Below are 14,022 nucleotides of genomic sequence, written 5' to 3'. Positions count from 1 at the left end.
AAGATCTTCATAGGACAATTCATCCAGCACGTTCTCAACATCGCAGGTTGCAGCTTTGAGATCCTTAAGCCACACCACCATAGTTTGAGATGTTATTCTCTGGTTCTCAGCATCATGTAACAAAGCCTGAATATATTTTAACCGTTTGAGGAGGTTTTTGAGGTCTTCTTTGAAACCACATGCCAGGTTAACCTGATTGTTAGTCTGATTGGTTGCTAGGGAAAGCAACCCATTCAGGATTCCCTCGGCTGCAGCGATGAGCAAAGCCTCAGCCATGGTTTTCTTATGGAAACAAAAATGGAGACTTGACAAGAAAATGGTTGGTGAGCAATGAGCAAGAGAATACAAGAGAAGGGGTGTTGTGATTACCTCAGAACAAAGACGATTGTGATATGTACAGTGGAGAAGGATTTGGAGTCTAGCTTAGGTTTATGTTGGATGCCTTGCTCATTGTCTACTTTTTACCTTTATTCGTTTGTGGGAACATTGAGTCACACTCGAAAAAGGGCAATAGATATATATGCCATATTTCGGCACAAAGATCCCAAACATCTCTGCACACGCATGGAATGCCTCTCTGGAGGGAATTGGGGTTGCCTGTTGAGGGACAGCACGCATCCCAAATTCCTCTGGACATACTCATCTTCCATCGATGGGATTTTATGCACACCAACTGTTTGAATAAACTCGTTACCAACTATTTTAAGTATTACTCATATTCTTTCTTCTGATTGATGAATTAAGGTCCTAAATGTAATGAACAGTTCATATATTTACATCGTAGGTCATATCAATTGAAGGCTTACATTTGGTCTACTTTAATCCGTTATCAATCTACACTAATGCAAATACAAATGTAGTTTGCCTCTCATCCCTCCAAATCCACACCCTTTTTTTTTTTCCAGATTTTTTAGCAAAGAAAAATAAAAACCGATAACCCCTGTGCCTCTGTGCCGAGAGGTTTTCGGCCGTTGGATTTTGTGTGCGTGTGTTTTTGTTAAGGCCCGAGATCTAACTGCAGAGAGGCATAGGGTTTTCCTGCACAGAGGATCTGGTTCCCCAATATCTTATTCGCCTCTTCTTTCCCACGTTGCCTACTATAACCGCCCACAACTCTTCCGCGTTTTATGGAAATGAAAAATCCTACTCCTAAATAACCGAACCACTAGTACAGCAATAAACTGCTTTTAATTTGGAAACACAAACTAAAATGCGCCGGCCGCTATTTTCTTTCGTTTCAGTTTCCAAACGTTCATCAAACTAACACAAGATTTCTGCTATTGAGATTTTCACGTGCTTTAAAATTTGCGGCGTTTATTGAGGCCCTAGTTATTTTCATCTGCAGGAACCATGGTGGGCCATCAACACCCCGGTTTCAGATCAATTTCAAAGTAATTTCCCTCTTCACTTTCACTATTTGACTCCGTTTTCTAGATTTTGATTTTCAGGATGTATTGTTGTTCTGTTCTTTTTTTCCTAATTGCTATGGCATTGCAATTAGAGGACAGGCATATGGAGTTCGTAGTACTGTTGTAGATGGTAATGAGCATAGGATAGCTGAAATGAACACAGGATGGCATTGCTCTTTCCATGTTTAGTGAAGTTGAAGCAGCGCATAGGATAGCCGTAAATGAGGATAGGCCTATCTTGATTGACGTCACTGATTCAGTTTTGATTATTACCGGTTGCCTACATGATAAGAGCCAAAATATTGATATTCTGGCTCTCCAAACTACAGTCGTTAGTCATTTATCTATGTTACTTTATATTATTTTGTCCTTTATTTGTGTCTGTAGGGTGATCGAGCTCGTTGCTCAGAATATTGGATAAAAAGAAGATTTAATGGAAGACTGGGGCTGAAGTGTAAAGAGCTTTGAAGAAGAATTGTTGATTAGTAATTATGAAGTCCCATGTCTCTGATGTAATTAATGCTTTAATTAAACCCTATATAATGAGAAGTTAACCTACTGACTTCGGGAGTCAGCCTTGGAGGCGGAACAGAGCAGTTCGACTGGAACATAATACTATAGAAGTTGGTTGCGGTTTTCGACAATCTTTTTCTAGGGCGTAGATGAACTCCGCATTTTGAGTAACAATGTTTATATTTTGATTTAGTGTTTTATTATTCTAATCGTGGTTGTATGACATAATGATTTATTTGCGATATTAATATTTCCAATCACATCTTGTGTATGAATTTCTAGATTGCACGTTCATACAACGATTTGTAATTGTTTTGTGATAATTGAGTAAGATGGGTACGTTATACTCTATAAGACGTGCCGTGCTATTAGACGATCCGTGTCATAGAGATGGATCATACTAGAAAGACGGTTCGTGCTAGGCGACGATACTCCATGCTATTCAGTTATTCATAGAAATCTTTTGGCGATACCGTGAGGGCCTGCGAACCCTAACATTATCTAGATTGATTCGAATAATAGACCTTTATCATCGCATAAATATTGTTATAACTAGTCGAGTGGATTCGAAACCCTAGATCTTTTCTCTCATAAACTCTCTTTACTTTTTAATCGCTTTACATTAATTTAATCTGCGCAATTTTAAGAAATCAAACCATCAAATCCTTTTTTGAATTAATTTTGAAATCGATTGAAATAACTGCAACTCAACCTTCATAATCCCTGAGGACGATACTCGGAATACTTGCCGCTATTTTTTTGGTAGTAGTAATTATTTTGTTTTATTAATTATTTTTTATACGAAAACGAAGCGATGACTACATAAGTTTTCAAGTTGGGAAGGGAAAAAAACCGAAATGGTCCCTATAGTTAAGTGTTTGTGTCAACTTGGTCTCTGTAGTTGTAATTGACTCGATTTACACTCTGTACTTTCCATTTTGTTCCAATTTGGTCCAATTGCTAACTACCGTTAGTCCGTTGTTAGTCCTTTTAAATAATGACAAAAATAAGCCAATAAGCCAATTTTTTCGTCTTTATTCAAAAAAATTAGATTTTGATGGTAATTTTTTACTTTTTAGGTTCCTCTCATCATGATGAAGCAGTAATCTCTGAAAATTGACAAAAAACTAACAAATGCGAAAAAAAAATTGAATAAGGACAAAAAAAAAAGCCACTTGGACATGGTTCTTTTGACTTTTGGACATGGTTTTTTATCATGTTATGACTTTTGGATCATATCATGTTATGATTTTTGAACATGGTTCTATATGCATTTTCAGTACTATGCAGAAAAATAAGGCATCTCAATATTTGTCCACAAGTTAAACAGGTAGACAATACCAGTGGTTATGTTGCCTCATGGTTGATCATGAAAATGCTGAATTGGAGGGCAACTTTTTGCAGAAAACTATAGCCAAATTTCTTCTCAGGTGCCTCCTTATCAATGGAAAATAGAAGAATGAGCTGTGTTTTGGTTCAGAGGTATATCAGGTAAGCCTGTGCAAAAAATCCGTCCACCCGCAGACCCGACCCGACCCGAAGAGTCTCAGGCGGGGTCGAACATGTGGTTCGGACGAGGTACGGGTTCATTTTCTGTTAAAAATCGATCATATTTCGGTTCGGGATTCGGGCTGGTATGTTTCTTACCCGAACCGACCAATTCATAAAGATTAATTCAATTTTTGGTTGGACCCGACCTGATGTAAAGAATCGGGCTCGCGGACTATTCTTACCCCTTTTCAGTTCGGTTTGCTGGCCTAAAACATTTGTTACCCGACATGTTGGGTCGTGTTCAGGGGGGGGGGGGGCGGGGGCAGCAAACCCGATCTGCGCGACCCGTGCACCCCCTAATATTAGGGCAAGAGGGGAATGAGAGAATTACTGTTTTAACCCTGAAAAAGAAGGGGCCATTTGATTTTGCTGTTAAAAGGACTAACGGCGGTTAGTAATTGGACCAAGTTGGAACAAAATGAAAACTACAGAGTGTAAATCAAGCCAATTACAACTATAGGAACTAAGTTGATACAAACACTTAACTACAGGGATCATTTCAGTTTTTTTCCCTTTCAAGTTTAAAGCTCAGAAAAAAAGAGAGAGAATGTTTTGTTTAGACTTTTTCAAGTTAGCTTTATGACACTTGCGAAGTTGTGATTCCTTTCTCAATGGATAGGCTTAGAGCAGGACATCACTCCACTAAGGATGATTCCACCAAATATCGTCCAGGTGAAGAGATCGACTGTTGGTTATGAGGCCAAGTCCAAGCATGGAACCACTATTAGGAAGCCGGTAACACTCCTCAACTTTAAACAAACTCAATGGATTACTGGTTTCACAGTCCAAAATAGAATGTCATATGAAGGCTATAGTTGTGAACATAACTCTGAATTCGTGTGCGTATCCATATCCACAAGTTAAAGAAATTTCACATTGGATGAACAATTCCTTACACGAAGTGCTGCCTACATTGCATTGCAACGGGTTAGCAAAAAAAAAAAAGAGTTTGAAGAAAATAAAGTCTTGCTCATCTTCTATCCTTGCACGGCGATAAATTTTTAACACTTGCTACATATGCTGGAGTCTTTTGTTCTTTTTTTTTTTGAACTAAACATGCACTAGAGTTTGATCGCATTGATTACGTTCTTATTCCTTCTTGTAAAGACTGATAGATGAATTCAAGTCCTAAATGCAATTAACAGTTGTTCATAGTTCACATTGGGGCGGGTCTAATTAATTTTAAGCTGTTGGTACTATTATGTTATTTGTTTCATCTATCTATATTAATACGTGTAGAAACTTTATGTTCATCTCAAAATCAATTGGCAATAAGTGTAGAGGTTCCAAATGTTATTAAGTGATCACTCATTCTACTCCCAAACAATGTGGGGACTCTATTTTCTTAACATTCCCCCTCGCGTGCAACCGCATTTGAGGTATGTCACGTGTGGCCACTTTTGGATCCTATCACCGTGCAGCCTTTTTGCTGGTCTGTCATCGTGGGATGTGAATTGTGAATTTTATAAAATATGGGGTGGAACGGGTCCCGCTTTGATACCATATAGAAACTTTATATCCATCTGAAAACCAATTGGCAATGAGTGCAGAGGTTCCAAATGTTATTAAGTGATTACTCATTCTACTCCCAAATGTTAAAAGTGGCCACACGCGACAGACCTCAAAACGCGGCTGCACGTGAGGGATGATGTTTAGGAAATAAATCCCACGTTGCTAGAGTGTGGAATGGGTGATTATTTAATAATATTTAAGACATCTCCACTCATTGCCAATTGGTTTTAAGATGGACATAAAATTTCTATATGGTATCAGGGCGGGGCCCGCTCCACCTCACATTTTAAAAATTTACAATCTACACTCCACGATGACAGACCAGCTAAAAGGCAGCACGATGATAGGACCCAAAAGTTGTCACACGTGACAGACCTCAAAACGCGGCTGCACGTGAGGGAGGATGTTCAAGAAATAAATCCCATATTGCTTGGGTGTGAAATGGGTGATTACTTAATAACATTTGAGACCTCTCTACTCATTGCCAATTAATTTTGCGATGGATATAAAGTTTCTACAATACGTTTGGGTAATGGATATATATGTTGGCAAGCTTATCTCAAGATGCATCGATCTCTAGAGGTCAGATTGTGATCATTCTTCATACTGTCATAATACGTGCTCGTATTAAGATCGAGGTCAGATTTTTGAGGACCTGTACAACCGTGGGAGGCGCGGGTGCGTAAAGGATGATTCTTGAGAAACCTTGAACGGGTAACACGAATACTCTATTTTCCTAATACTTGTTACACACTTTCCAGCCCCCTAAAGACAGAGTCCTACGGCAGCATCCACTATCTTCATTGAGACCTTTTGTGCACCGATATATGAGGTTTTAGGATCCTAGCTAACACATTGCCGCTTCACCCAAACAATAAAAAAAATTCTCGCATGAGGTGGAACCATACGCATATCCGAAACCCTCCTCATGTAAGATGGCGTAAAACACAACCTTTGTATAAAAAAAAAAGCTTTGAAAAAGTGAAATTTAATACTTCATTACGACAATGTTTAGAAAGTATTGCGAACAATTACTAGTTTACATACATATTTTGTAAAGAAAAATATTAATTGCAACCCACTGGGCAGGGGTTAAGGTATCACAATATGTTAGAATGCTACATACAAAACTCTAGTGTTGATAAGATATTCAGGCCTTTGAATATGGTGAATTTAAAAGTTTGAAAAACCAGAAAAAAAAAAAATTCATATGCCAGGCAGAAGAAGGAAAATAAAAAGGAAAGCTAGGAGAATTTCTGGAAAATTTGGGCTGATATATTGGGTGGTTTCCATACCAATATCGATTTCTTCAAGAAGCGGATCACAAGCTCACCGATTTTCCTGGAAAAATTTGCATCTAATCAGCAGGAAAATATTCTCAAAACATATGAACAGAGACAAAGAACTCAAGGCTAAAACAAATAAAGGCAAATTTTCGTAGTCGTCCCTCTAGTTTTACGGTTGTTTCAATTTCGTCCCTCTAGTTTCAGTTGTCTCAATTTCGTCCCTATAGTTTGTTTTACGTTCCAAATTGGTAAAATCTTTAACACCGTTAATGAAAATAACGGAAAAAATATGATTAAAAAATTAAGTGCTCCAATTTTCAATTTGGTTGAACCGTTGCGAAGATCTTATTTTTTTGATCATTTTATCCTAGATGGTCGTAATGAATTTTTGGCTTTAAAGACTTTCAACGAGCACCCGAAGACTCCTTATCTAGTTTCAGAGCTCTCTTAGGATGCTTATTGAAAGGCCTTAGAGCCAAAAATCCATTATGACCATTTAAAATAAAATGATCAGAAAAATAAGATCTTCGCACCGGTTCAACCAAATTGAAAATTAGAGCACTTAATTTTTTAATCATATTTTTTTTATTAGTTTCATTAACCATGTTAACGATTTTACCAATTTGGAACGTAAAATAAACTACAGGGATGAAATTGAGACAATTGAAACTAGAGGGACGAAATTAAGAAAACCGTAAAACTAAAGGGACGACTACGAAAATTTGCCTAAGAAATAATTGTGCAGAAAAGTCCAAACAGCATATTTATGAGCTAGCAGGACCTTTGAAAACTGAAGTCTTACCATGAATTTGTCAGACAGACTTGGCATATAGCACTGTCTGGAAGACTCGGGAATCGAAACTCCTAGAACTGCTGAAAAAGGGGGTAAAAAAAGAAAAGAACCATTTCACCTTGAGCATAATTTTCAGTTTGTATTTACACTGAGATCTCTGTGAACACAAGAACAGGTTACTAAAACCGTTTCACTCACATGATTTAAATACATAAAGGAGCTAATTAGTTAAGAACTACTTTCTTCAACACGTCACAACCCCTGTTCTTTTGTTGTTGGAGAGGTCTCAGAATTTGTAAGACCGAGAGAACAGAGGGGCTTATTACATTTAGAGAGTACCAAGTCTGAAAATAAGCAAACAAATGAAAATGCAGTAAATAAAAATTTCATGATTCGTAGGGGAGTTTCATGCTTCATTTGCAAGGAGAGGCTACACTTCATCTCACTCTATTCTCCTTCCATCTGAAAGCCCAAGTATCACACCAAATAATTAGGTCGGATAAAATTTCCAATGGATTATTTCACATACGCACATGGACAAGACACACCCACGTGTCGTAATCCAAGAGAGAGAGAGAGAGAAAGAGAGAGAGATGTGACAGCCTGACAGGCAAATATAAGGAATCAATGAAACATCCAATTTGAAGAATCAGTTACCTATTTCAATGGATGGAATATGAGCAATCTTGTGCCAATCTTCGCCGCTTCCCTTTTCGCATCTTTTCCCAAGAAGGGGACACCCACGTATAGACAAAGATTCAAGATATGAAAGTTTACCCAGCCACTCTGGCAGAGATTCCAACCCACTGAAATTCCGAATTGCCAAAGTTCTCAAGGCAGGGAGGTGCTCAAGTTGATCAGGCAGAGACTTGACCTCTGGCCATCCCCATAAATCTAGTTTCTCAAGGGAGGTGAAATGGCAACATGGTGGTGATGCAGCACTTGTGGAGGGCCAGGGGAAATATCTATACTCCTCTCCGAATTTACCTATAGCCAATCTTTGAAGGCTAGTGGTGCAAATCAGCCCCTCCTCCCAACAACTCCCCCAATTTGAACACGATATAATAACCAGCTCCTTGAGGAATGTGAGGGTGCGTAATGCATCTGGATTGGGTGTCTTTAACTTTGGACAGTTAAGTAGCTGTATATCTATGAGGGTTGGTTGTAGCACCCCTTCTGGCAAACACGTCAACTCCGTGCAACCATAAATTGTCAGTTCTTCTAGGGAGGTTGAGCGCTTGAACGCTGCCTCTGTTTCATCAATTGGACCCATCAGGTTATAGCAATAACATACACATTTAAAACTTCTCAAGAAACCTTATGTTTCTAGCTTTGGCAAATAACTTAGCCCATCTATTTCCACTATTGCTATATATATATATATATATATATATATATATATATATATATATATAACCTTTTCCCGTCCACACCGTCCGCACCTTCCCTTTTCAGATCGAATTTTGATAATCCGAGCCGCTCAATGTGATCAGCACGTGATTTTAAGGGTACTTTCAAGAAATCGGCCAAAAACAAATACCGGGAAGGGCTTCATCCGAACAGTTTTTGTTTGTATTTTATTGAACGGTTCAATAAAAAACTACTCAAATCAAGCCCTTCCCGGTGTTATTTTTTTTGCCGATTTCTCGCGGGTACCCTTAAAATCACGTTCTGAACACATTGAGCGGCTTGGATCATCGAAATTCTATCTGGAAAGGAAAGGTGCGGACGGTCGTGGACGGGAAGAGGTTTGGACTTGAACCGGACTCTCTCTCTCTCTCTCTCTCTCTCTCTCTCTCTCTATATATATATATATATATATATATATATATATTTGTTTGGAACAATGGAACGTGGAGGATGGAGGGGTGAGTCCAAAAATTCTCTCCCGTTCCCTGTTAGGTTTGAGGAAAAAGAGAAGAAAAATGGCTAATTAGAGGATTAAGTACAATGACAATTAATTTCCTTTCATTTTTCTTGTTAATTATTTTCTCTTCTCTTCCTTCTTTTCCACAAGGTTCCAAAAAAAGCCTTAGAGGTTCATTGACCGATCATAATTAACGTATCGAATAGTGTGTCATACATTTCTAGCTTAATTTTTTTGCAAAGAATGTTCTTTGATTCTCTTATATTTGTACGCATTTGATATTTAAGTTTCTTGATTCAATTGTTGTCACTTCTTATATCGTGACACGGAAAGTATTCGGTTGAAAGCCATGAAACAGATTGGTATATGTACAAATCCACCGGGTCACATAATTATGAAAGATGTACGATTGACTATCTTACGGGGAGCCCAGAATATTTATGGGGCCCAAGGGCCAATACAGATGTTGATCACTTGAGTGGTGCTTGGCAAGTGTTACCGAAATGAGCTGGGTATCAGGATACAAAGGAAAAACGTTCAGAATGATCCTACTTGATTTGTTATCCGCTTTGTAGATATTGGAGATGTATTTGTTTTGAGGATTGTAAAAATCCGGGTCGTCACATTTGTGGACCACAAACCCTTGGCAACCACTTAATCTTTAGACAACACAAAATTGGAGATGTATTTGTTTTGAGGAATGTAAAAATTTGGGTCGTCGCATTTGTGGAGCTCAAACCTGGACAACAACTTAATCTTTAGACAACACAAATCTCATGAAATATATGAAAAAAAATCTCCGTTGAAACTCAATTTTATTGTGTGCAACCAAATAATGCAAAATAAATTTCATGCAATCATTTTACGGGTAAAATATTTTGAATAAAACCAATTTTTTGTGAAAATATTTTACCTCAAGACAAACAGAGCTTTAAGAGCAAAATTTTTGCAATCCACATCTTTTTGTATAAGGAGGTATGGGTTGTACCTTGTTTCGTGGTAATTATTGTGAATAAGAGGCAATTTAAAAATAAATAGATTAGTGAATAGAAAAGAACCTGGAAGGGTCAACTTCGGGCAATCAAGAATCCAAAGTCGTCGAAGGGACGTCAAGCTGTTGAATGCTGCTGCTATTTTGTCAATTGGATTTCGCATTTTTAACTTTGGGCACCACTGTATATCTATATCTGTGAGAGTTGGTTGTAGCACCCATGCTGGCAAAAACGTCAACTCAATTTAGCTATTGCAAATAAGTCGTCCCATTTATTTCCAATACTATTGCCATATCTCTTCGTTTGGAACGTGGAAGATGGAGGGGGGAGTTCAAAAATTGTCTCGTGCCCCTTGTTGGTTTGAGGGAAAAGAGAAGAAAAAAAATATGGCAAAATAGAGTTTTTGGTAGAATAAAAAATTTCCTTTATTTTTCCTGTAAATTATTTTCTCTTCTCTTCCCTCTTTTTTCATAAGGTTCCAAACAAAGCATTAGGGGTTCATTGCTTTTACTCTTTCGCGGATCTTCTTGTCTGAACAGAATACATTTTTTGCAAACATATTATACCAATTTTGGGTGTTTGGTTGCATAAACTTGGATTAAACTAAAGTTTTATAACGACAACAAGAATTAACTTACGGAGCGAAACACATTAAATTACGTCATTTTCTCTTATGGAAGAACTAAATTAGTAATCCCTTCTTATAACCTTTGTGGACCTCAGGCCCTTGGCAACAACTTATTGTTTAGATAACAAAAATCTCGTACTTCATATTTTACACAATCTCTATTGGAAATTTATTTTATGGTGTGCAAAGAAATAATACAAAATAAATTTCATGCAATCATTTTATAGGTATTGTTTCGAATAAAAGAAAATTTGTGCAAAAAATATCATACCTCGAGACAAACGAGTCCTTTTAGAGCAAAAGTTTTGCAATTCACATCTTCTTTTATGAGGGATGGGTTGTAGCGTAATTCGTGGTAATTATGGTGAATAAGAAGCAATTTTAAAACTAAAGGTTGAGTAGATAGAAAAGTACCTGGAAGGGTTATCAACTCCGGGCATTTGTAAATCCGAAGTTGTTGAAGGGATGTCAAGTTGTTGAATGCTGCTTCTGATTCGTCAATTGGATTGAGCGTTTTTAACTTTGGGCATCTGCGTATGTCTATCTTTTGGAGGGTTGGTTGTAGCACCCCTTCTGGCAAACACGTCAACTCACCGAAGTAGCTAATTGCAAGTTCTTGAAGGGAGTTTGAGCCCTTGAACGCTGCTTTTGTTTCGTCAATTGGACCCATCAGATTATAGCAATGATAATACTCACTTCAAACTTCTCAAGAAACCAGAGTCTTGATTGCCAGCTTTTAGTTGTTGAATGTCTTTGTCATGGATTCATGGGCCCAGTTGTTTTAGCTTTTTTTTTTTTGACTTAATTTTTACGTTCTTCTTTTTTACATTCACACTTTCTTTCTTTCTTCTTTTTAGCAAATCACAAAAAATATACACTTTAAATAATAATAAAAAAAAAACGGAGTGTGAAAATAAAAAAAAATATAATGGGTATATCTATTCCTTTCTTTTTTCTTAGTATTTTCTTTGAGAAAGCACAACTACTAAATACTCCAGTATATGGAGAAAGCACGAACTGTGCTATACACACAGCAATTTGTGCACAGATTGTGCACAGATTTCGTTGTGGAGCCCACCACAAGTCCCACACGAATCATCCGATCCGTTCATTAAATGTAAAACATTTTTTCAGGGGTCCCCGTAAAAAATAAGCTCAATCCAATACCTATAGTCGCTTCATTCAACCATCTAACTTTCCATTCAGATTTTTGGATAATGAAAAGTTATATGATTGGATCGAGCACCTATAGATATCGGATTGAAATTATTTTTTACGGGGCCCTTGAAAAAATATTTTACATTTAATGAACGGCTCGGATGATTTGTGTGAGACCCGTAGTGGGCTCCACAACAAAATCTGTGCACAATTTGTGCACAGATTGTATGTGTATGTAGACTTTCTTAGAAAGCACAGAGTATACACTAAGGCCTCGTTTGATGGAAGGCGGGTTGGTGCAGTATCTCAAAAGCGTTGCACCCTGCAGTGTTGCATCTCACTGTCCAAACGTGTTTTGGACGGTCCAAATTTTAGAAAAACTTTACTTTTCCCTGGGAATTTTTCTTAAAATTTGGACTATTGATTGTTGAAACAAACGAACACAATCAAGCACTGCAACTTGCAACGCCCTAGGGGGCACTGCAGGGTCCCAAGGTCCTCGTTTGATTCGAGAACTGAAAAGATGGGATTAATAGTCCTGAGATTAAAAGTCTCTGGACTATTTGTCCTAGATAAATTTCATCTCAAATTTCACCCAATCCCATGTTTGATTCTCATGGGATTACTTAGAATTTTTTAAAAAAAATTGAAAAACTTTTTCGGAAAAAGTTTTAAAAAAAAATCGGGAAACACCTTATATTAAAAAAAAAATGTTTTAGAACTTTTTTTTTTAAAATTGTTTTAAAAATTAAAAACAATTTTTTGAAAAAAAACTAGTTCTTGAAAATGTTATGACAAAAAAGGTTTTTTTTTTTTAAAAAAATATTTTTCAAACAAAATAGTCTCTGAAATCAATTTTTGAGAAAAGAATCTTTTCAAAAACAATTTTTTTTGTATTTTTGTTTACCAAAGCACTGTGCAGTGTATGTGAGATCTTCGTGCTAATTGTAGGATGCAAATTTACAACCACCAGGTCCAGAAAATATGAAGTAATTCCCACCATATCTTCTCTAATTAATGAAACAATGAAAATCTTATGAAAGTACATAAAACCCTTAAACCCTGAAAGTGCATAAACCCTAGGGTATGTAATATCTCATCCCACATCTAAAGTCTACATGGATGATCTTGGACATATAACAAACCTTGTGGGCTACTACTGGTACCTTGGGCTTAAGTTTTTGGTCATGTGGTTTGGCTTGTGGATCAAAATCAAGGTATTGGGTCAATGTGCCTAAACCCTAGGGTACCCTGTAAATATGCCTAAACCCCTAAAGTATCCTATGAAAGTACCTAAACCGCTAAAACTCTATTATAGAAAAGTATAAAAATGCCTAAACCCCTAGGATATCCTATGAAAGTGTATAAACCGCCAAAACTCTATTATAGAAAAGTATAAAAATGCCTAAACCCCTAGGATATCTTATGAAAGTGCCTAAACCGCTAAAACTCTATTATAGAAAAGTGCACCATAAATTCCAATGAAAGTGTTTAAACCTTAACTCTAGGGCTATATGAAAGTGCCTAAACCTAAATCCTAGGGTACCCTAAACCCTAAAACTCTAGGGTACCCTAAAACCTAGGATACCCTAAGATTTTATGGTACCTCAGGGTACTATGGTATCCACTAGTGCATCATAAAATCTTAGGGTGACACTTTTTTTATAGGCAACAAAATTTTATTAAAAACTCAACAAATGGTATATCGAGAAGAGACCAAATACAGACCACTGAGAAAGAAGTATTGTATAGGCCTGAAGGAAAAGAAAAGAAAAAACATTCAATTTAAGTGTCACCCTCCATTAATGGTAAATGTGCTTCTGTAAAAGTGGATCTAATGGTAATTAAGTATTTCATCTCTTTTTAATAGGAACTAAGTTTCACTTTTCCGTACTTAGAGGTAAAATTCTCAAATTAATAAATACAATTTGCTAAATCTACTTTCTTTTTCGAAGAAGGCGGATGTTCTTCCCACTTATTTTTCTTTCCAAAATTGCCCTATTCTTACCGACAAAATAACACTCGCACCCATCCAACCAAATGCCTTGGACAGAAATGTTGGTTTGAGTAATTCATAAGTAGTTCAGGAGCATTGGCACGTAGTCCTCCAAACTATTTCATAATCACACATTTATTTGTCATTAATTTTAAGATAAAATAATTTCATTCTAGAATGTTTTTTATTAGAGATAAATATTATTTTCCAGAAAAATTAAAAAACGTAATTTAAAAGTGAAAAAATGGGAAGCTGTGTATATCACTACAAGAAAAAGTATGTTTAGTGACGAAAAAGTGGCGACAAAATTTAATTTC

At 36.9% G+C, this 14,022-nt stretch overlaps 1 long non-coding RNA gene across 1 annotated transcript; it reads right to left on the bottom strand.

Moving 5' to 3' along the window:
• Positions 1-8,911: 8,911 nt before the first annotated feature.
• LOC131301948 (uncharacterized) lies at positions 8,912-9,983 on the bottom strand. Its single transcript, XR_009191479.1, has 2 exons — positions 9,671-9,983; positions 8,912-9,573 (listed from the first exon to the last, which is right to left on the bottom strand). It is a non-coding gene; the product is annotated as an uncharacterized LOC131301948 (long non-coding RNA).
• Between the last annotated feature and the right edge of the window lie 4,039 nt (positions 9,984-14,022).

Source organism: Rhododendron vialii, chromosome 9a, assembly GCF_030253575.1.
Source record: "Rhododendron vialii isolate Sample 1 chromosome 9a, ASM3025357v1".
Lineage (NCBI taxonomy): Eukaryota > Viridiplantae > Streptophyta > Magnoliopsida > Ericales > Ericaceae > Rhododendron > Rhododendron vialii.
The sequence above is the reverse complement of the archived record's forward strand: the minus strand, read 5'-3'. Positions and strand labels throughout refer to the sequence as shown.